Below are 25,192 nucleotides of genomic sequence, written 5' to 3'. Positions count from 1 at the left end.
TGGGAATAAATGCAGTTGGTCCATCCAGCTGATAGCGTGGGGGGGGAGGGTGGAATAGTGCTGCCATGGACTTCACAGGGTACAGAATCAAGCCCTTGATCAGCTTTCAGCTGAGCTTTGTGAAGCACTTTTCAGCCTTCTACTGCTGTTTAAGTAGCCAGAATAAGAAAGAATAATTAAAAACTGCTGCTTTCGCCCTCATTGAAAAGTGAAAGATTAAAAGCTGGTTTGGCAGCCAGCAAGTGCTGCTGAAAGACACAGCTGGGCCAGGTGGGTGTTTGGCAAGAGCATCTGGGCAAGCGAGCAGTGCAGCGGGAGATGCTGGGGGCGGGGTGTGATGCAGAAGAAAGAGTTTGCTGTGAGTTGCTGTGAGGAGAAGCAGGAAAGCATTTCTACTCTTCAGTGTGATATTGTGTGCTGACTGTCAGCCAACCCAGCAAAGCACACCATGCTATAGGGTCAACCAGGACAGAGGAGGTCTCAGAAGTGGCAAGGCCTAATATTTCAAGTCCTGGTTGCAAACCAATGTTAAGGATGCTTTCAAAAGTGGTGCCAAGATGATTTTCTTGTCTGTAATCTGTTTTAAACACATACACATGTGAATCTAATCAATGTGACTTGCAACTCAGGAAACAACCATTTAAAAAAGTTTTAAAATGACAGACTTAGATATGCTTCTGCTAAATTCAAAGGATGCATGTTTTTGTTTTCCCACACTCTTGCATATCTGGATGCTATGTTTTTTGATATAAAGAACTGGGAATTAAGGAGCATAGCCTCCAGCTGCTCCTTTTGGGGTCGGTGGCCTTTCCCATAGTAGAAAGTTTCATGCCATGAGCTTTTCTGTTCTCTTCTGTTCTTGCTAAACAGTTTCCAATATTTACACTTGCTCTGACTCATGGGGAGAAGGCCTCTGTGTGTGGAAAATGGAACCTTTGCTTTTATGTTTATTAAAATGTTTTATATAACTTTCCCACAAAGTTCAAAGTCATTTAGACTAAAGAGAGAGAGAGAGAATAAATGTCTGTATGTGTGCGCGCACACACCCACACAAGGTAGCACTACCACAGAAAATTTAAATCCTCAGAGGGCCAAATTGCCTGGTACATGATCCTGACTGGAACTGCAGCATAGTGGGGAAGGGATTTTACTCTTTCCTTCCTTATACTTGATCTCTGGTTGGATTTGCTTTGGGAGGGAGTTCCCATTAGCTCCAATGCAAGCTTTACTTCCCAGGCAAATGGCAGCTGCAGGGGCCCCTACTCAGTTAAAATTCCTTCCCTAATTCTGTGGCCCTGATCTAGATCAGGATCCCCTACAGTTGCTGTTTAATAAGGAAAAACCTAAGTGAGGCTATTCTCACGATCGGCCAAAATCGGGCTAAGGGAGGCTAGCCCGATTTCAGCCGATTGTATGCTGCAACGAGAGCTGCACAGCTCCCAGCAGCAAACCTCCCAAAGTATCTCTCCCCTTAGTTGAGGTTAATGGAGCGATCACTCTGTTAACCTCATCTTTTTGATTGTGTGTCGCTGCAGGGCATGGCAACACATGAGTAGACCCCTGACCAGGAGGCTGCAAGCAGGATCTCTCCAGGATGCCCCGCGCACTCACACGGGGCATCCTGGAACTTCCAGGGGCCACACAGTCCCCAATACCCACAGCCCCCACTGGCTCCGTGACAGAGCCAGCAGTCGTGTGGGTGGCCAATCCGGCCTCCCAGGGCTCCGCGGGCAATCGTCTGCTAGGAAAGCAGGCTAAGGCCGCTCTCCCTGTAGACTTCATTTTGGCGAGTCTCACTGATTGTGAGACTCGCCTCAGTATGTCAGAACCAAGCATACTGTTAATATAACATGTAGTTTAGCCCTTAGACTTGATGAAAGAGAAATGCTTTTTCAATGACCTTCTTTAATGCACAATAAAAGTTAAAAGTTTAAAGAAGGCGCATTAAAGAAGGTAAAAAGCTTTGCAGTGTGGAAATGCATATTTCATCGCCCTTATACTGTCTTATTTGAAAGAGAAATGTTTTACAGTATTTCCTGAAATGCAACACTATTGCCTTAGCCTATCTGAGAGGAGGTTCAATTTTATTTTTATTTTTCATATTGCTGGTCAACTCTGAACCTTTGCCAGTGCCACTGTCATCTTAATCATTCATGAAGAAATAATGGACAGTAGAACCAACTGACTGAAATTCAGTTGGTGAGTTGGCTCATATGGAGAGAGGTGGTCCTTAAGGTATCAGGGTCACAGGCCATGCCAGACTTTAAATATTAAATCCAATACCTTACTTTGGGCCTGGGAGCACCAGTGCAGATGGTGCAAAACAGAGTGAATACGTGGGCTTGCATTTCAATTAGAAGGCATGCAGCCATTTTCTGCAGCAGGAAAAGCTTCAGAATCCTCTTGAAGAGCAGCCCCACATATTTATTTATTTAATAAATCTGTATACCGCTCACTGCCAAAGTCTCTAGGTGGTTTACAGCATAAAACAAACAAAAAATAAAACAAACCAAGAATTTAACAGATAAAACATATTAAAAATCTGATTAAAATATCCATAATAACACCAACTACCTAAAAAGCTTGGTTGAAGAGATGTGTCTTTGGCTGTTTTCTAAAAGCCAACAGGGATGGAGCAGCTCTAATTTCAGCAAGAAGTGTAGTAGTAGTAGTATGTTTATTGTGGTCACAGACCAGATGAACAAACAATAACAATTAATAGCATTAATAAGAAAATTCAAGAATTTCAAAAGTTTACAAAATCACAAAATGTTCAAATTACTAATACAGTCTTTACGGAGCTTCGACGCCACAAAAAAGAACTTTGCCACATTATCTGAAATTACAGGTTTAAAATTGGCCAGCATAATTTCCAAATAAAATTGATCTGTGTGACCAGGATAAATGGCTAAAATAGGAGCAATAAATTTGGTGCGAGCGTCCTTATAAAACTGGCAATAAAGAATAACATAGGTGATAGACTCTATATCCCCTGAGCTGCAGGGACAACAAAGCTGATAATAAGGAAGTCATTTGAATTTATCATGAAGTACTGCCAAAGGGAGAATGTTCAATCACGCAAGGAGCAAGAAGTGCATTCCACATTCCTGGGGCAGCTACAGAGAAGGCACACCTTTGAGTCACCACCAGACAAGCTGGCGGCACCCTCAGATGAACCTCCCCTGAAGTGGTGGGGTTCATAACAAAGAGGGTGTTTTCTTAAATATTGTGGGCCCAAGCTGTTAAAGGCTTTATAGGTAATAACCAGCACTTTTTATTTTGCCCGGAAATCTATTGGTAGCCAGTGTGGATCTTTTAGAATCAGCATAATGTGGTCTCTATGGGACATCCCAGAGACCAATCTGGCAGTAGCATTCTGCATCAATTGCAGCTTCTGAACCATGTACAAAGGCATCCCCACGTAGAGTGCATTGCAGTAGTCAAGCTTGGAGGTTACCAGCATGTACACCACTGTCTTAATGTCACTCACTTCCAGGAATGGCACAGTTGGCGAACCACTCAAAGCTGATAAAAAGCACTCCTGGCCACCACCTCCACCTGAGGTATCAGAGAGAGGGTTGGGTACAGAAGTACTCCCAAATTGTGGACCTGTTCCTTCTGGGGGAGTATAACCCCATCCAGAACAGGCAGATCTATCCCATTTCCTGAACTGTGGCTTCCTACAGTGAACACTTCTGTCTTGTTTGGATTCAGTTTGTTATCCCTCATCCAGCCCATGACTGCCTCAAGGCAGGCATTTAGGGACATTATGCCATTACCTGATGAAACTGACATGGAGAAGTAGATTTGGGTGTCATCAGTACACTGATAACACCCTGCACCAAATAGTTATAAAAGCACAAGTCAAGTTCTGACCTGTCTAAAAGAAGAAAAAACCTCCTGATAAACAATAAACAGTGAATAAAACGATGCATTTGAGGTGTCCCTACAACTGTACAAAATTTGGTCCAAATCAGTTCCCACTTGCACCTCAAATGTTCACATGTCCACCATCTTGAATCAGGGAGGATTACATCATTACAAACTATGCCCTTGAGCTGTCCCTATGTGTCCCTACACCTGTAATAAATTTGGTTCAAATTAGTTTGGTCGTTTACAAATTAGCCCAATTGTACCTCAAATGTCCATGCATCCATCATCTTGAATTGGAGTGGATGATATAATCACAAACTGCGCTGTTGAGGTGTCCCTGTGTGTCACTCACCACAATTGTACCAAATTTGGTCCAAATCGGTTAGGTGGTCCACAAGTTAGCCCACTTGTGCTTCAAACATTCATGTGTCTGCCAACTTGGATCGGGGTGGACGACATCATTAAAAATGAAACCATTTTGGTGTCCCTATGTGCCCCTACAACTGTTCCTGATTTGGTTCATATTGGTCCAGGCATTGCAGAGTTGATAGTGGGGGACACACGGAAAGCTGGGTGATCTCATAAGCCTAATAACCCAGTATTTAATAAAGTACTGGGTTATTAGTCTGTAATAAAGACTGGGTTGTGAAGTACAGTTCTGGGAAGGAACTGGGTTCAAAGGTGAAAAGCTTTATATATTGTGTGTAAAGTAACTATGTGCTTTGAGAAGTTCAAATCATCAACTTTTTAACTAATCAAAATTCCAGCCCTACTAATCAGTAGTGAAACAAACAAACCTCAGATAACATCCTTAAATAGATATTCTTATTGTTTTGTTTTAAAATACATCTGAGTGATTTGTGTAGGAGAGTAACCAACCTTTCTCATGTATGCAAAGCCATGTTATCAGGGTAAAGAAACCAACAGAGTTACAGAGGCTTCATCTTATAGTTGGTGGCCATGGAAATATAAGTATACAAGCCAAAGTAGCTTCTAAGGTGAAAAACTGAAAATAAACTTTACACACATCCCTGACTCAGACCACATGCTTGTAAATTGCTGGCACATGCTGGCTTCGGGAGATGGTTAATTCCTCTCTTCGGGAGGGGCTTGTTCCATCCTTAAAGAAGCAGTGGTCTACCCTCTTTTGAAGAAGCCTTCTCTCGACCCTGAAAATCTGGATAACTATCATTGAATCGCCAATCTTCCTTTTCTTGGTAAGATTCTGGAAAAGGTGGTTTGTGCTCAGTTGATGAGAGTCCTGTAGGAAACTGATTTCCTGGATCCTTGCCAGTCAGGTTTTAGGCCACACACAGCACTGAAATGGCATTGGCCGCCCTGTTGGATGACCTGTATCATAACCTTGATGTGGGAAGTGCACCTCTCTTGGTTCTTCTTGATCTATCAGCAACCTTCAATACCATCGACCATGCTATCCTTCTGGCGCGCTTAAGCGGACTGAGCATTGGGGGCACTGTTCTTCAGTGGTTCTAATCCTATCTCACTGGGCGATTCCAGTCAGTGTCGATTGGTGGTGAGTGTTCTGCACCCTGGCCCCTTTCTTGTGGGGTTCCACAGGGCTCGGTCCTGGCTTCCATTCTCTTTAACATCTACATGAAGCTGCTGGGCTTGGTCATCCGTCGATTTGGGGTACGTTTTCATCAATATGCTGATGATACTCAGCTTTATATCTCTACCCCTGGCCAAACAGGTGATGCCGTTCATGTGCTGGCTCAGTGCCTAGAGGGTGTCAGGACCTGGATGGGCCAAAACAAGTTCAGGTTCAATCCCTCCAAGACTGAGTTGCTCTTGTTCAGTCTGCAATCTGCCCAGTTGCCATGGGTTTATCTCGTGATGGGATTGCGCTTCCCTTGAGAGATACGGTTTGTGATCTGGGGGTCCTTCTGGACTCACAACTCCTGCTTAAACAGCAGGTGGAGGCTGTGGCCAGGGGTGTCTTTGCCCAGCTTCGACTGATTCGCCAGTTATGGCCTTTTCTTGACCTGCAGGCCCTGTCAACAATAACTCATGCTTTTGTTACCTCTCATTTGAATTACTGTAATGTGCTCTACCTAGGGTTGCCTTTGAAAATGATTTGGAAGCTTCAATTAGCCCAGAATGCAGCGGCCCGCCTATTCATGTGTGGCCGGATATTTGATAGTGTTACACCTCTTTTACGGTCGCTGCACTGGTTGCCTGTTTGCTTCTGGATCCAATTCAAAGTGCTGGATCTCACCTATAAAAACCCTTATGGGCTCAGCACCTGTAGATCTCTGGGATCGCCTCTCTCAGCCAGTTGTATCCTGACCTGTGAGGTTTTCTCAGCTGGCTCTCCTTAGTGTCCCAGGCCCTGGTGTAGTGCATGGTGCCTGGGCCCATAGGAGGGCCTTCTCTATGGCCGCCCCTCTTCTTTGGAACACTCTTCCAAAGAATTATTATTATTATTATTATTATTATTATTTTAATTAATTGGTATTGGTATTGGTATTGTTGTTCACCACCTAGAGTCTTTGGAGGAGGAGGTATATAAGAAAATTTTAATAAATAATAAATAAATAAAAGGCTGACTGAGAAACCCTTTGCTGCCTCTGCAAGTCTCTCAAATAAGTATGGAGATTCCCCTATCTTCTAAGTCCACTACTGTTTCACCAGCTGCCTCAGTCTGGAAAAGGTCATAAAGTTCCCAATGGCTTACATTCAACATACACCTAAGCAGTTGTCTGTCTCTCTTGAGTTTTCCATTCAACCATGTGCCAGAAACAATAGTCTCTTTCCCTTGAGTTTACCATTCCAACTAAGTGCCATAGCAAGATGTAGATAATAAGAAATAAAGCAAGTAGAGTAGCTCAGCTAAAGTTCCTTGAGTTCGTCAGGATTGTTTCACTAAGGAAAGGTTAGTCATACATGCAAAGCATCTTTCTGGCACATCTATGGTTGTACAAAGATCACCAAATGCAGCAACAAAACAGCCACTCACACTTGCAAGACCATGAGGAAGGCCTCACCCATAACTTTACATATTGAAAAAATATATGAAATTTTGAGTTCCACAGCAATTTTGAGGCTCTTTTTAGCATTGCGTCTCCATTATCTCACAGCTGTAGCTATTGGCCGCAGTCTAACGAAGCCGCACTTCCCCTACCATAGTGACACCTGCTGAGATTGTCTGGTACATGAGTTGCATTGTAACAACAGCTCTCCCTCCCTCTCTCCACATGGCTGCAGACTGCTTGGTACTAGCTACTAATAGATTACACTAGCACAGCTGGCATGTTCACAACAAGTAAAATCCTACACATTGTCATTATAAACTCACCCTTCAGCACCACATTAAGGCATCCAGAAGACAAAGAACTATTGAGTGGAATGTAAAGAAAGCTGATGAAGGGCAAGGATATAACTAAGTTTCTAAACAGCTGGTATTTTCAGCAATAGTTGATGCACAGGCATTTTTAAGACAAAGGGGGGAAATGTGTCAGAAGAATATTTTCCTGAGGGCTGCTTTTTGTATTATATTTTACAGATAAGCATCTTGGATTGCATGAGAGCTAGCATGGTATAGTGGTTAATGCTAGAATAAATCCAAGAAGATCTAGGTTCAAATACTCACTCATGAAGACCAATGAGCAAATCACTGTCTCTGAGCCTAAACTACGTAACTGTGTTGTAAAAATACAGTGTAGAAGAGTTACGTACACTGTAGGCTTCTGCACACTGAGAACATTCAGATTTGACCTGCTCTGAATTTGACAATATCAGATCTCAGATCAGATTTGGAATTCAGACTCAAATTCTTAAATTTGAATTTTCCCCCATAGCGGTCAATGGGGGAAGTTTAAAAAAAATCACCCCAAATCACCAGTTGGTTCTAGAGACTTGGAATATGCCACACATGTGGGGGAGGGGGTCAGAGCCTCCTGTAATGAATTTGAAGAGAATTGGTCAATCTTATGATTTTTGATGGATTTTTGAAATTTTTGTAAAAATTGGCTAGGAATGATGAAATCTGGCTTGTTTTAGGCCAGAGCTTTATAAAACCTTCTGAAACAGAAGATCCGCCTTAGACCATCATTCCACCAGCATGTGGAGGAATCTGCCCTTTGCCTTCATGAAAAGTTGTAACAGCATGCACATTTGGCCCGTCCACTTACTTTCTAGTAGGCTTATGAGATCACCCGGCATTCCGTGTGTGTGTGTGTGTCCCTATCAACTCGGCAATGAACCAATATGAACCAAATTGGGTACAGTTGTAGGAACGCATAGGACTTCAATGGCATGGCAGACGTGTAAACGTTTATTATTTACTTATTTATTTTATTTTACATATTTTTATACCGCCCAAAACCTACGTCTCTGGGTGGTTTACAACAAGATAAAAACAACATTAAAACATTAGTTAAAAACAAAAACAAGAAATTTAAAACACAACAATTAAAAAAAAATGTGTGTGTGTGTTTGAGGCATGTGGGGTAACTTGTGGACCATCTAACCGATCTGAACCAAATTTAGTACAGTTGTAGTGGGTGACACATAGGGATGGTGTAATGGCTCAGACCTCTGAGTCAGAAGAAGAATAGAAGGACTCGGTTGAGAGTGCGGGCTTAGAGGTACAGCAGCAGGATTTGGCTGGGAGAAAAGACTCTGGAGCTGGGCTGGAACAGCAGAATACAGAGGAGTCTGGGCAGCTGACAGACATGAGGCCTGAAGAGGCTGATCAGGAGGAAGCTGGAATTTTACCTGTGTTAAGAAGGCATCTCAAGAGAAAGGCTCAGTGGGAGACACGCAGGCCTATCACAGGAGAAGAAATAGAAGTGCTAAGTCAGGAAAGCCTGACTGGCTGCCGGTTATCTTGAGCCCTATATTAAGCAGACTGTTATTGGCACAGATTGCTGTTAGCCACTTTTGCTTACCGCAGACCGTGTTCCTACTTAGCATTCTTCAACCTTTCGTGTTCCAGCCTGCCTTGTTCTGTTCATTCCTTGCTCTGTTGTTTTTCAGTTATTACTCAGTTATCATAGAGGGGGGTACCTAGTTTAGTTCAAGAGTCTTTATCTTGTTTCTTTTTTTGCTTTCATTTGTGCAGCTTCGCTGCTACTCTTATTTCCAGACTTTCTGTTTAACTCACAGAAGTAGAGCTGAAGGGGTTGTAAATCCTGTTGGGTTAGCTGAGCCAACAAATTTATGACAGATGGCTCAATGGTGCAGTTTATGATGAGGTCATCCATCCTGATTCAAGATGGCGGACACATGAACATTTGAGGTGCAAGTGGGAACTGATTTCGACCAAATTTGGTACACATAGTTTGTGATGATGGCATCCATTCCAATTCAAGATGGTGGATGAATGAATATTTGAGGTGTAAATGGGCTAACTTGTGAACTGCATAACCAATTTCAACCTAATTTAGTCCTACTGTAGGGATAGTTGAAGGAAAGTAGGCAGATTAGTTCTTACTAGGACAACATTCCACATTCTGGAATGGATGGGCATACAGTTGTGATATCTGGCACATATAAAGTCCACATTGTCAGGACTCAGTGGTCCTGATTCTCCCTGCCCCCTCACAAAGCTATTGGTCAATCCCCTGATTTTTGTTAAATTTTTGAAAAAAAATTAAATGGCTAAAAAATGATGATATCTGGCTGGTTTCAAGCCAGGACTTTACAAAATGTTCTGGATCTGAAACCCCTCCTTAGACCATCATTCCACATCCATGTGGAGGGAAAAGGACATTTCTTTGATTTTATATTATTATTTTTCTACCCCCTTACACGAACAGGCAGACCTTTTAAAAGGGATTAAAAGGACTTCACACATTTTAATCCCTTAATGGCTAGAAGAGAAAGTGAGGAATCCTTTCTAACCAAAAGAACATCAACATTCACTTTTACTTTTACTCTGTGTGCTTCTACAATGGGGAAGACAAAAATTAATATAAAAAGAAAGGAATCTCTTTGTTCCTCCAGATGGGGGTGGAATGAAGGTCCTAGGGAGAGCTTCAGAGGGCTTCAATGTTAAGTTCTGGTTTTAAACAAGCCAGTTTAACCCTTTTTGCCTCTGCTAACTGGGCAAAGAGGCACCTTTTAAAAATGGAGATTCTATTTCTTTCTTTCTTTCTTTTTACATTTAATATCCCGCTTTTCCTCCAAGGAGCCCAGAGCAGTGTACTACATACTTGAGTTTCTCCTCACAACACCCCTGTGAAGTAGGTTAGGCTGAGAGAGAAGTGACTGGTCCAGAATCACCCAGCAAGTATCATGGCTGAATGGGGATTTGAACTCAGGTCTCCCTGGTCCTAGTCCTGCACTCTAACCACTACACCATGCTGGCAACTGGCCCTATCCACCCCCAGCACAGTATTTCTCCAGTGACTGTTGCTGGTGTCTATCTTATGTTCCTTTTTAGATTGTGAGCCCTTTGGGATAGGGATCCATCTTATTTATTTATTATTTATCTATGTAAACCGCTTTGGAATCTTTTGTTGAAAAGATGTATATAAATGGTTGTTGTAGTTTTAGGTTTTTCCAAAAATTCCCCACAAATCAGAGGAGTCCCCCTAGCTTTAAAAAAATAACACAAAGTCCTGCCAATGTGGACTTCATGTGGGCCAGATTTCATAACTGAATGCCAATCCATTCAGGAGATGTAAAAAGGGTGGGGTGGTAAAAGGGACATGCTGTTACTTCATGCTTTTCATGAAGGCAAAGGGCAGATCCCTCCATATGGTGGTGGAATGATGGTCCATGGAGTGACGTTTCAGAAGGGGTTGTAAAATTCTGGCTTGAAACAAGCCAGATTTCACCATTTTAAGCAAAACTTTTTTTAAAACAAAAATGCACCAAAAATCAGGGGGTTGATGAATTATCTTCAGAATTAGTACAGAGAGTCCTAACCAGTGTCTCTAATTTTTTTCATCTGTGTGTGTAATGAGTTTTGTTCTGGGTGGCAGGATCAAGGCAGTGTGTGCGCACATGCATTCAGGTAGGGCCTTCCTGATTCAACTTAAGTCAGATCTAAAAGTAATTGAGTGGACATAAAAAACAACTTGTGAGCACACACACCTTGGATGTAACACTGGCCCTAACCTCCTTCCCCACATGTGTGCTAAGTTTCAAGGCTCTAGAACCAACCAGTCATTTTTTGGTGATTTTTCCCCAATTTTCCTATTCACCTCTATGTGGGGAAATCTCATTCCATTTTCCCAATTCCAAAATTCTAATGTATTTCCAAAATTAATTTTGATATTTCAGAATTAATTCCAACTTTATTGATCCATTTAAAAAACAAACAAACACAGATTCAGACTCAGAATTAGAAGCTATCTATGCACATACAGTAATATTTGAGTATTACTTTGATCTATCAAATGAGATACATTGCTGTAGAAAAAGAAGAAATGTTTGGAAATTCTGCATGATGATGTCACTATATGTATTTGAAGTTCTTCATGGTGATGTTTTACTACATGCATTGAAGATAATATTCTCTTCTATAAGAATTAGTATTGGATTAATATTTGGTATAACTGGACACTTGATAAAGACTCCAAAACAGTTATTCATCAGGTTTCTGTTGCGTGTTATGTATTGATTAGTCTATGTATTATGAATTGTATTGCATCATGTGTTTTGAATGTTATTATGAATGTTATTTCATTTGGGTATCACTATATTTTATGTTTTATATTGTCACTTATTAGTATAGAGTGACATTTGCTTTTTTAGCCTCATATGTAACTATTTATGATTATTATTTATAAATAATTTACTGATTGGAATTGCAGTTTTCATATTATATTTCACCTTATATGTGTTATGTTGTCTTATTGGCCATTGGATTTGTTGCACTTGATTATAGGGATTGATCTTGGGATCTTCTGCATGCAAAGCAGATTCTCTACCACTGATCTGCAGCCCAATCCCCAAATGTGGCCAGTTGGCTTCCAGTGTTTTTCTAGTTGTATACATGTTTATTATTCATGTAATGCTAATCTCACCTGAACCAGGTGAGTTTGTATAATTGTATAGTACAATGTATAACTAAAAATATGTTGTCACCATACTGAAAGTTATTCCTTGTGGAATAATAATTTATAGCACATTGTAGTATACTTGGGACTACCACCAAGGCTGATGCATTTGGTTACAACCAGCTGTGCCACTGTGCTTCCAATATTACAGTCCATGTTACAGGTCCATAATACAAGTCAATAACACAAGCTTCTCCCACCACCTCTGAGGTCAGGCCCAAGAACCCCTGAACTAAAGAACTGCTTCAGAAACTGAATCCACTTAAGGAATAACAAATGTCTTATGGCAGGGGTTCCCACCCTGTGGTACTCCAGATGTTGCTGAACTACAACTCCCATCACCCCCAGCAGTGTTCCCTCCAACAGGGATCCCCAGATGTTGTTGACTACAACTCCCAGAATACCCAGCTGCAATGGCTTTTGCTTGAGGATTCTGGAAGTTGTAGTCAACAATATCTGGGAATCCTTATTAGTGGGAACACTGACCCCAAGTCATAATTTATTGGAGCTGGGGATGATGGGAATTGTCAATCAGAAACATCTCGAGTACCACAGGTAGGGAACCCTTGCCATGGTAATGCTAACCTTGTACTAGAAGTGGGGGAAACTACTAAAAGCAACTAAAGATATGAAGGCTCTGGAGCTGAAAATCCAGGAGCTGGAAAATGCAGCAAATGAAACAGAAGAACCTCCAGGAAAATGAGAAAACAACAGCAAAGTTAGAAATTGAACTTAAAGAGAGAACTTCCAAGAGTAGCCCTGTCCAACTTCATACCACATTAGAGAAGAAACAGAACCACCAGAGAAGTAAAGGTAAAGTGTGCCATTGAGTCAGTTTCGACTCCTGGCACCCACAGAGCCCTATGGTTTTCTTTGGTAGAATACAGGAGGGGTTTACCATTGCCTCCTCCCACGCAGTATGAAATTCCTATATCGCTGCTGCCTAATATACCAGTGAGGATTCAAACTGGCAACTTTCTGCTTGTTAGCAAGCACTTTCCCGCTGCACCATTTAAGGTGGCTATGCCAGAGAAGTGCTGTAATGGGGAAAAAACAAACTCTCAAGGCCCAACTAGATAAAGGTACTGAATTGTATAAGGAAGAAATTGAGGACTTCAAACTCAACTTGCTAAAGCGAATATTGCAAGGATGAAACAGACCAAGTATTTTTACCAGGAAATAGCCAGCATGAACACTCTTATAGAACATGGAGAGGAACCATTAAGAAAACTAAGAGAAGAACACTACTGACAGCCCAGGAAGATGAATGTAACTAACACCATGCCTTCAGTAGCATTCTCAACAGAAAATAGATGAAGTTGCCAAGTGTCAAGTACAACCACTACCTTGCTCTTTTGTTGACTCTAAAGATACTCACTGGACAAACCTACTAGATTCTTTCATCCCCACACCTACCCCTGTATTAAGGAAACAGACTGATTTGCCATATTTGATGCTGTCTTTCGATCCCAAGACCATTAACTATATTTTTCTTTGACTTATACTTCTCCTGTTTCTGAGTTTTAACATATGTCTATTTTGAATCATTTGTAATTCTGAAGAAGTAAAAACATTAGGCAACAACATCCATATTAGTTAATCATGACCAAGCATAATTGAAATCAACGAATCATGACTAACTTAACTCCCATTAATTTCAATGAGACTTACATCATCGTGACTAACTTAATCTGGATGTTGCCAAAGGCTATACTTTTTTGGGTTAGAACTATTTTGTGCTTATGCATATTTATTTTTATATAACTACTTGTGATAGACAAATTCATATGATCAATTAAGATTTATTAGATCAGGTAAAAGCCCTATGTGAAAGACATCAGCAGTTCATCAGCAGTAATTAAAAAGACATCAGCAGTAATTAAAACCCATGCAACCACTGAAAAATCTATGCTGTGTTACAGAACAGAGGTTGCTAGTAATAAGTAAAAATGCCACTAGATGGTGCTGGAGGATTCCTATTTCAGATAGGAACAGTTCACATAGCCGAAATATTCCAACAACTGTGCTTTGCAAAACAAAATGGAAACAAATCAAACATGCTTCCTATATTTACTCTCCTTCTTAGGAGGATCTCTCTCAGTCCCTCTTACATATCAATGTGTTTTGAATGATAAAACATTGTTTATTTTCCATTTCTGTTTTTGCGGTGTACATATATGCATTTTGTGGTTTTAAAAAAGCAGATAGAGGTTACTGATTAATATTCTATGGACTGTAAAGGAAAGGAAAGGTTGTGCCGTTGAGTCAGTGTCGACTCATGGCAACTACAGAGCCATGTGGTTTTCTTGGTAGAATACAGGAGTGGTTTACTATTGCCCGCTCTTGCGGAATATGAGATGATGCCTTTCGGCACCTTCCTATATCTCTGCTGCCCAATATAGAAGTTTCCCATATTCCACCAGCGGGGATTTGAACCAACAGCCTCCTTGTTCTCTAGGCAGGCTGCTTCTCCGCTGCGCCATTAGGTGGCTTCTATGAACTGTAGCTCTTTGTCATTTGAAAATATTTCTTGCATTTCTTGCACCTGATTGCCATAGGCCAATATGAGCACATCCATCATTTCTGAAATTGTAGATTCACAAATAAATATATGGACTAGGGATGTGCACAGAACCAGGTGGGTGTGATTCGATGGTGGCGGAGGTGCTGCTTTAAGAGCGGGGGAGCGTGCACTTACCCCTCCCTCCGCTCATCCCCCAACCGGCGCTCCTTTGTTCCAAAGTTAATTGGGGCAGCAGCATACCTCCTGGCCGACCTGTTGCCCCCATTGGCCTGATACAACTGGAAGTATCCAGTCAATGGTGGCAACGGGGCAGCAGGGAGGTATGCTGCCTCCCAATTAACCTTGGAACAAAGGACTGCCAGTAGGGGAAGAGTGGAGGGAGGGGTTAGTGCACTCTCCCCCGCTCTTAAAGCAGCTCCCCCGCCACCATCGAACCAGTTTGGAGGCCCATAAAGGGAAACGCATAAAGGGCCTCCGAGCCAGTTCCATCCACATGGACTAGGTAGGGGCAACTTTGTGTTTGCACGTGGATAATTTAAGATGCCAACAAGAAACAACTCCATGCAGCACTAGGGTTTTATTGTTGGTTCTGTACATAAGAAGCATGCGGTAAAAATACACATGGCACCATAAGTGGCCTTCCTGTGCAAAGGGAGAAAACCAAGTATGAACTTATGAAGCCACACTAGAATAATACAAGGTTATATATCCTTGTAACATTTCACAGCTGAAAACAGGGACTAGTGTTTTTGCAAGACCTATTCTTACACTAAAGATGACCTCAGAGCCTCCTCTTCCCATGAGACATTATTGAAGATCCTTCCATCTGCTGCATTCACTTACTCTGCATTTTGTACCCTGATTTCTGACGCGGGGTGTGCTAGTAAGCTGACCGTAACCTCTTCCTATCCTATGAATGTTTAATCTCACAATTAATCCAATTGTATTTATAGAATAGCTGATACTCACACACATACAGTAACATTTACTATTTAGATAAACAATTATGAGGGCAGGTGGGATGGAAGCTGCCTTGTGAAGTATTGTATCTGGAGGGCGGGATATACATTTGTGCAAGCAAGCAAGCAAGCACTGTACTGACATTTTGTGTGTGTGTGTGTGTATAATTGTATTTTTTTATTTGATTTTGATTTTTATGCCACCCTTCCAAAATGGCTCAGGGCGGTTCATTTTGTATATACATATGTACAGACAAGATGATCTGGCACTCCTGTATCAGCAGATATTTAACTTCTAGGGTCCAGGGGGAAAGAGCTGAAAGCTGAAGGGCAAGGGTATACACCACAAATAAAACACTAACGCGTTTTTTTTAAAGCAGCCCATCTCTTCCCCAGAAGGCAAAATAGGGACAGTTATAGCATATTTTAAACTTACAGTCAACAATCTGGCTGATCATTTCAGTCACATACATGTGACTCCCAACACCGCTGTTTCTGAATCTTCCCAGCTATAGCTGGTGTTCTTCTGTGCTCACTCATCTTCCCGCCAACAACACACAGGTCTAGGCCTTATGTAAAGGAAAGCCGTCCCTTCTCTTGGCTTCCTGCTTTGCTTAATTCTCTGCCTGCTCAAGCGCTCTTTTCTCCATATATCATTCCCTGTTTCCTGTTTCCCAGCCGGCTGTCTGCTCTGCTTCTGTTCATTTAGCCACATTGCTTGGGGGTTCCTGTTCTATAGCTCTCCTACCTCAACAATCTTCTTGGCTATCCAGTCCAGTGTTCAGGCACCTGGCTTCCTCAGCATCCTGACTGGTTCCTGCTTTGGGCCAACAAGTACACAGTACCTGCCCTATGGCCCTGTGTGAAGTTTTTCACAGCCAGATGGGCCCTCCACTTCCTTTGCAGAACCTGCTGAGTTTCTTAATAGTCTATCGACTAATCATTTCTCTGCAGGCAATTAACATTGTCAACAGTGGTGTAGTTGCAAATTCAGAAGTGCAAGTGCTGCTAATGACAGGCCCTATAACCACACACACACCCCACACACAGATAGATGCAATAATTTGGGGGGTTCTGTTAAAAGAAATCAAGGGTAGTTTTGTAATCCTACAGAACTTGAACCTCATATATTCATCCAGACGAGCAGTCTGGATTATCAGCCAGAAAGGGTGGAGGATAATCCTTGCAACAGAAGACAGGAAGAATGGTTAAAAAAAAAATCAATTGTAGTCCCATTTTCAACTACGTAATACACTGTTGGAATAGCAAGAGCAGCGTATAATTTCCATTTAGAAAGCAAAGGGTTGTTGTGAGGAATAAATGATATGGAGGCCATGCGAGCTCACTGAAGATGGAATCAAAATGTAAAATAAAATAATAAAATAGTAGTAGTAGTAGTAGTAGTAGTAGTAGTAGTATCTCTGAATCAGGAATGGGAGACCAAATAGCAGGATAAGCATAGCAAAATTCCACATGTAATCCAAAAATTAAGGTTTACTGCCCTCAGGTTTCTATCCTCGGAGCACTCGTACTATAGGCAACATTCAGTTGCCTGCTATTGCTGTGGAGTCTAATGAGCCATCTTTGACATTCGCACACACATATATACATATTTATGAATATATAAATATGCACACACGTTTATGTAATAGGAACTGATTTTCAATAAATCCTTTTGTCTCAGGGACAGCAATCTTGTAATTGCTTCTAAATGCAGTGGCCAGTGCATTTCCTCAGAGAGCATATACATTTCAGAACTCTAAATATATATTTTGTAAGCACTAGAATGGCAAAAGTATAAAACGGGGGCGGGGGGGAAGCTAAATCAGAGCAGATACTGAAAGTTCAGTACTCACCACCAAGAGCTATGACAAAGGGCAGGGAAAGCAGTGACAGCTATTAAAAGAGGGCAATTGTAATCCTGAGGGAAAAGATTAAAGCAAAGCCAGGCCAAGCCAGTTCTTTTGAAAGCGTACAAGTGATGCTAGGAGACCAGGTCTTTGTACTACAGAGAAAACTGAGCCATTGTCTGATTAAACAGAGGGCAAGCAGTGCCATGCAGATAGGACATCAACTGGTGCCGCCTGTGCTGCATCTACCACACCACCTTCAGCCAATATATTTTTCTCTTAGCTTGTTCTAACTAGCTTCTTTTGGAGAAAAATAAGGGCTAGAAGAATGCCAGTTGAGCTTTTCTTTTTCTTTTCTTTTTACACTTTGGCACAGCTGTGTGTGTGTGTGTGTGTGTGTGTGTGTGTGTGTGTGTACAAGCATGTGTGCATATACACAGGTGCACACATTCAAAGTGTGTGGCTTCTACCCACCAGAACTGCCTCCATCAGTGGCCATTCTAGCTAGCCATATCTGAGAGGAGAGACAGCAAGCTCCCTTTTATTGGCCTGGCAAGGACCAACTGCTGTTTGCACAATCTGTGAAGGAACTTAAATAACTAGAGTATTTCCAGTGAACTCCGATTTTATGCTAGACTTGAGAGTTCTTTGGGTGTATATGAACTCCATTTTAGGGCTCTGACTAAAATTACTGGACATCTGAAATAGGTACACTAGGAGTTAGGCCTTCCCAGGTGCCTCAAATGATATCACTGCTTTTTGTTGGAATTGCCCCCTTTGGATGCATGTTTTTATTATAATGCCCTGTTTTTATTATAATGGCCCTATCCACCCTCAGCACAGTACCTCCAGTGATTGTTGCTGCTATCTATCTTATATTTCTTTTTAGATTATGAGCCCTTTGGGGACTGGGATCCATCTTGTTTGTTTATTTGTTATTTCTCTATATAAACTGCTTTGGAAACATTTGTTGAAAAGTGGTATATAAATATTTGTTGTTGTTGTAATGCTTCTTGAAGTGGACACTGCAAAATTCTCATGCTAGCATTCATGACTCACGCCATCCTTATGTTTGTTGGGGCTGCTCAGGCTCCTGCAGCCTTTCACAAAATAGCTCTGTCATCATGGAATCTGGCTTACTGGATGCAAGACCAATGATGGGAGGACATGAGAATGCTAATTGTGTTTTTAGCTCAGCCCTTCTTCTTTGCTGCCCATAGGGATGTGGAGGGGGGACAAGGAGACAGTGCCTCTCCCCCAATTGAGCCAATATTAACATTTGATTCAACCTGTTGTGTTTTGACTTCTATTACGTGCCTCATATGTGTATATTCCCACCGCCTCTACACCCAAAAAAGTCATGCAGATGTCCATGTTGCTACCTCTTATACTTGCACCTTTGCCCCTGATTACTTATATGATACCATCTCTCTCTCTCTTCCCTCTTCAAAACCCTTGTTCTCTGTGACGCCTGAAGCACATATAATTCCGCCTGCTCATATTAGTCTTGATTTCCCTTGCCTCTGTTCTTCTTGTCACTCTTCTTTTTTCTTCTCTCCCCTCTCTTAGTTCTCAAAAGCCAAATTCAGCCGTTATGCTATACAAGTGTACAGGAGTCTGTAAAGGTGTTTGTGTGAATGACTTTACCTGTGTACATTTTAAAAGTGAACCAGGACACAGGCCCTTCAAATGCATGGTACAGATACTGCTGTACCTGCATTCAGCATTACATGTGAATGACTGTACCTGTGTACACTCATTGTATAAGTGTTGAATATAATGTGTGAATGGGTCTTTAGTCTAAGTGGCTTCTGCCACCTTGAGGCAGGGATGCATGTTATTTTAGTTAGTCTTAATCAATGTATTACTACCTGTTTATTTATTTATACATACATACATACCTTTTATATCCCACTCTTCCTCTGAGGAGCCCGGAGTGCTGTACTACATACTTAAGTTTCTCCTCACAACATCCCTGTGAAGTAGGTTAGGTTGAGAGAGAAGTGACTGGCCCAGAGTCACCCAGCAAGTATCATGGCTGAATAGGGATTTGAACTCATGTCTCCCTGGTCCTAATCCAGCACTCTAACCACTGCACCACACATTTATTTATTATGCTCGCTATCTTGCTCACCTTATCATTTCCAATAAATCCATAGAGAGCATTCTCTGTTTCACTCTGTGGCATGCTGTGTATAGGGGTGACACTATGTAATAAAATAAACTTCCTGCCACCTCCTTGATAGTGCCCTGACTATCCCATTCACCACTTCACTCCCAAAATCCTGACTGACTGATAGTAACTCACAGTTTTGGTCTGAGAGTTTGGCAGGAATTAGTGACAACTTCATATCTAATAAGAGAGTGGGATTATGGAAGGGTGTCCAGTGGAGTTATAGAAGGGTGTCCAGGATTAGCCAGTGTCCTTTTTACTGTACTTTAATACCCAGTCTCTTCCTATTACAGCACCAGGCTCCTATCTTGATCAGCTCAGCAATAGGTTGCTAACAGAGCAGACAATCTAATTTATATGTCACACTATTATTCAAGTAGGCATAGCTTGGCTCTGGGCAAACTATCCATAATGTCCCAAGCCTCCGCTGAGATACTGTGCCGTCTTCCTAATGTGAATGACACATCAGAATGCGCTTTGATCCCCCTTAGTTTCTAGACTACATCAAAGTGCACTTTCATAATAAAAGAGAAAGCTTAACCTGTTGAGAAACATACAAAGAAAGGCTGAACAGATAAGCCCATGAGATCACTCCTCCAGGAACATAGAGCCCATTTACAGTATCTAATAAGCTGAAGTCACCAGATCACAGAATATCACAGTGGCATTTTTCTCCTGGGAATATCAGCAGCCAGCAAGGCTCCTGCTTTCAGACACTAGATGTCAGTGATGTCCTATGCTTTTGCAGTCACAATGAGAATGCATACTAGGGCTGTGCAAATTTGGTTTAAAAAATTCAGACTTTAGCCACAATTGTACAAAAGTGGTAAAAGCTGTCCTTAAATATCGAAATTAATTCCATAAATGCTTTGGAATTAGCAAAATGGAATAGGATATTTCCCTATATAGGTGAATGGGGAAATTTCAAAAATCACAAAAAAATCTCTGGTTGGTTCTGCAGCTTTGAAACTTGTGACACATATGGGGAAGGAGGTCGGGACCCTTATAGTGAATTCAAAGAGAATTGGCCAATCCCCTGATTTTTGGTTAATTTTTTGTTTGTTTGTTTGTTTTGAAAAATGGCTAAAAATTGTTAAATCTGACTTGTTTCAAGCCAGAACTTTACAAAACCTTCTGAAACTGAAGACACTCCTTGGACCATCATTCCACCAGCATTTTGAGGAATCTTCAAGGAAAGGGGTAAAAGCATGCCTCTTTTACACACACACCTTTATATCTCCTGAGTGCAGGGGCATATATTTTTGAAATCTGGCACAGATGGAGCCCACATTGACAGGGCTCTATGTTGTTGTGGTCCCCCCCACCCAAGGCTATGGGCAATTCATCTGATTTTTGGATATTATTTTGGAACAAACCTAAACATAGCGGAAAGAGCTAAAACTGGCTTGTTTCAAACCAGAACCTTACAAAAAGTTCTGGATCTGAAGCCCTCCCTAGGATCATCATTCATTCTACCCCTAACTGGAGGAACAAGGAGATTCCTTTGATTTTATATTAAATTTTATCTTCCCCAATGCATAAGAACACAGTAAAAGTGAAAGTGACTGTTTCTTTTTTGTGGTTCGAAAGGATTTCTAATTTCCCCTTCTAGCTATTAAAGAATTAAAATGTATGAAGTCCTTTTAATCCCTTTTAAAAAGCCTGAATGTCTCTGCAATGAAGAAGAAAAATAATATAATAAAGGAATGTCATTTTCCCTCCACATGGGTATGGAATGATGGCCCAAGGAGGGGCTTCAGATCCAGAATATTTTGTAAAGTTTTGAAACAAGCCAGATTTCACCATTTTTAGCCATTTTAAAAGAAGAATTTAAAAATTCAGCAAAGATCAGGGGATTGTCCTATAGCATTTGTGTGTATGTGTGTGTGTGAGGGGAATTACAGAATCCTGCCAATGTGGACTTTATGTGTCTCAGACTTTATAATTGTATGCCCATCCATTCCAGAAATATAAAATGGGGGACACAAGGGGCATACTGTTACCCCTTTTCATGAAGGCAAAGAACAGATTCCTCCACATGCTTCTGGAATGATGGTCCTTTTTGTAAAGTTCTGGTTTGAAACAAACCAGAATACACCATTTTTAGCCAATTTTTATAGAAATTTCACCAAAAATTATTCTCTTAAAATATAGTACAGGTGGCCCTGACCTCCTTTCCCACATGTGGCAGGTTTCAAGGCTATAGGATCTATCTGTGATTTTGGGCGATTTTTAAATATATTTATTTATTTAATAAATATATTTATTTCTTAAATATATATATTTATTTAAATATATTTATTTTATTTTTATTTTATTAAATATATTTATTATTAATAAATATATTTATTTTTATTTTTAATATATTTATTTATTTAAATATATTTATTTCTTATATATTTATTTAAATATATATATATTTATTTAAAAATATATTTTAAATATATTTATTAATATATTTTTAAATATATTTATTTCTTATTTATTTCAAATATATTTATTATATATTTATTTAAATATATTTATTTAAATTTATTTATTTATTTTAGATTTAAAAAAATTATTTAAAAATATATTTTTATAAAATATTTTATAAAATTTATTATAAAAATGTATTTATTTTAAAAAATATTTCCCCATTGACTGATATGGGGGAAAATCTGAATTTAAGTCGGAATTCATATTCAAATTCCAGATCTGATCCAATATTGTCAGAGCCCATAGAATCCAAATCCAATATTGTCAAATTCGGATCAGGTTTAATCCAAATCCAAATTTTTTGAACAGAATTTCAAATCCAAATCCAAATTTTCTAAACAGGCCTCGTGTACACAAAGGAAAGACCACATTGGTGGTTTATTCCTAGTAATCAGAAAACTGGTCCTTGGGAAACCTGATTTTATGTTTTTAAAGGTCAGTTTGGGTTCCATAAATTTGCTTGTGAGTAACCCCCTTTGAATTTACTGGAATTTACTTCTGAGTAAATATGTTTTGGATCATGCTTCATAATTAGAATTCTAGGGCCAAGATAGTCTTCCTTTGAAAGTAAAAGGCAAGCCCAGTTTCTAAGGAACAAACAAATAGCAGCTTCTAGAGTAAGTCTGAGACTGGGAAAAGGGCATGGTGGGGAGGGAGGGCTAAACACTCCCTCCAACACCATGGCCCAAATGCAATTTTTGCCCCCCGCATCCCCTTTTAAGGGAGAAAGAGAAAGAGAGTTCATAGAACCTGCATGGATCTCCATCTCTAGTTTGGCTTGAAGTGTAAGAAGCTCAGCTGCCAGCGTTGAGGGTCCATGCGAAGTAGGTAGTTATCAAGTCTCGTTTCAAATAATCCCCCTTACCTCTGTCACTATATAGGCACCACTTGCCATTCATACCACTTGCACACTTGATCCTTCATAGTGTCTCAACTGCATGAGGTTCTGGAGGAGACATGTTATTTAGATCCTTTCGTGTGGGACAAAAACTGCCCGTCACCCTGATAGATGACCAACACTGGGACATAGACAGAGGGAATGTGACCCTGTTGATTGATTCTCCTGGACTTCTCAGTAGCTTTCAATACCAGCTTTTCACTGACCACATTATCTTCCTGCGTGATCTTTCTGGGTTGGGATTTGGGGAAAACTAATTTAAGGGTGGCTCCAGTTCTATCTTCCAGTTCATAACCAGAAGGTAATGAGGAGGGATGCCTGCTTTATCTCATGGCCATTGGTCCATGAGGTACCAGAGTGTTCTGTTCTGTCTCCTGTGTTATTCAGGATATACAGGAAGCTGCTGGGAAAGGTCATCTGGAGGCATGGGCTGAGGTATCATCACTATGCTGTGTACACCCAGCTCTACCTATTATTTAAATCTGCTGGTATCAGGGAGACAGATGTTGTCTTGAACTAGTGTGTCTGGAGGCCATTCTGGGTTGACTTTGGGCAAAGAAACAAATTTAACCCAGATAAGATAGATGTGCTCTGGGTAGTAAAATCAGTAATCCAAGTAGCAAGGCAAGTTGGATTTCAGGTGGCAATACACTTCCAATGAAAGACAATTTGAAGCTTGAGGATCCTCCTAAGCCCAGTGATGTCCCTGGAGACCCAGGTGGCAGTGGTGTCCAGGAGTGTCTTTTACCAATTTTGACCAGCATGCCATGTGCAACTCTGCCTGGAGAAAGTGGATCTCATCTTTGTTGCCCATGCATTGGTTACATCCAGACTGAATTACTACTATGTGGTGCTGCCTTTGAAGATGGTTTGAAAGCTTCAACTGGTTCAGAATGCCACTAAAGGATGCTTGTGGATGCTAGTTTCTACATAAGTATTACATATAGCTTGTAGCAGCTTTACTGACTGCCAATTTGCTTCTGTGCCAGATTCAAAATGCTGGTTTTGAGCTTCGTATGCATCTACCAGTCCTCAGATCTTCATCACAGGCCCTGCTCTTGACCCCACCACTAATGCAGATTTGGTTGGCAGGGACCAGGGACCAGGCCTTTTTAGTAGTGACCGTTGCTCTTTGGAATGCCTTCCCCAATATACTTGCTCCCTCTCCTCCTTGATTAGTTTTTAAAATAATCTAAAAACCCTCCTTTTAAAAAAAGCATTATAAAATCTGTTTAAATTCCAGTTCTAATCACTTTAGTTGTGTCTGCCATTTTATCTTGCTGTTGCTTAGTTTTTATGCTAGTTTTATTATTTATTGTTTTATTGTAACCTGCCCCAAGTAGCAGTGTGCTGGATAGGCAGGATATAAATATTTAAAATAAAATAAATGCAAATGCTCTTTCTAGCTGTTTTCTTTCATTCTGTCCAGTCCTTACGAGAACCTTATCAGGTAGGCCAGTATCATGCTCTCTTTGAAAATTGGTGCCAAGGCAACATAGTATTGAACAGAATTTGCTCACAGGACAAATCTTATTTAGAAGACCATATATAGCGGTGAAGAAAATGTTTTGAATGTTATTGTACCTTGTACCAGAAGTAGTATGTATGCTCTCTGGGAACTGAAGCATCTGCCTCATATAAGCAATCATTAGATTTGTCTGACCACAAAGTAAGAAACATTAATATGTTTAGCATAAATGTGCAAGTTGGACTTTCCTTCATAGATAAGGCTAGCTGTAAGGGTGAATGTGAGAACCTGAAACAAGCTTGCTTTGTATTACCTTACACTGATGGCTGTAGCTCTCTTTGATTTGCTTGATGGTAGCACACACACTGCCAGTGGTGCCTAGATATTCTACTGTTCTTTGATTTTTCACTTCCTGGACCGGCATGCAGCCTAGGCATTGCTAGGCTAAAATAGGACTGTAACTGAACTGCTGGGGGGGTTTGGTTGCTAAAAGGAAGGGGGAGGTACTTAGAAGAAGGAGGAGACTGAAGCTACCAAGTCTCTCCATTTTGTTCATAGATGAACTGCTAGGCCTCAGTCTGTTGTCTGTGTCTTATCACACTCCAGCCTTGTGCCTCATGAAGGAAACCTGCTTGTTCAGAAGAGAAGGGAGACTGGTTGCTGCCAAAGTCCTCTATTTTGTTTGCAACTGTCGTGAACTGCTGAGCCTTACTGCTCCTGATTGGCATTTGCCACATTTAACTACCACCCCACTCCAACCTCACACCTCATGACTGGAAGGGGGAGCTGCTTGTCAAGGTAGGAAAGGCTGTAGCTCTATTCACTCAGTATTAAAACTGGGTCCTGTGGTACAGCAGCCATGACAACATGTGCAATGTTCCCAATCACAGAGATACTCTCTCTCTAAGTATAGTGTGTGTCTCTACAGGCAAACAGTAC

The 25,192-nt window shown here is 40.9% G+C and overlaps 1 long non-coding RNA gene across 1 annotated transcript in view; it reads right to left on the bottom strand.

Moving 5' to 3' along the window:
* Positions 1–24,695, bottom strand: part of LOC128330598 (uncharacterized) — a 74,999-nt gene extending 50,304 nt beyond the window's left edge. The window contains exon 1 of the long non-coding RNA XR_008310173.1: positions 24,567–24,695. This is a non-coding gene — a long non-coding RNA (uncharacterized LOC128330598). The remainder of the gene's footprint in view (positions 1–24,566) is intronic.
* Between the last annotated feature and the right edge of the window lie 497 nt (positions 24,696–25,192).

Source organism: Hemicordylus capensis, chromosome 6 (genome assembly GCF_027244095.1).
Source record: "Hemicordylus capensis ecotype Gifberg chromosome 6, rHemCap1.1.pri, whole genome shotgun sequence".
Taxonomy (NCBI): domain Eukaryota; kingdom Metazoa; phylum Chordata; class Lepidosauria; order Squamata; family Cordylidae; genus Hemicordylus; species Hemicordylus capensis.
The sequence above is the reverse complement of the archived record's forward strand: the minus strand, read 5'-3'. Positions and strand labels throughout refer to the sequence as shown.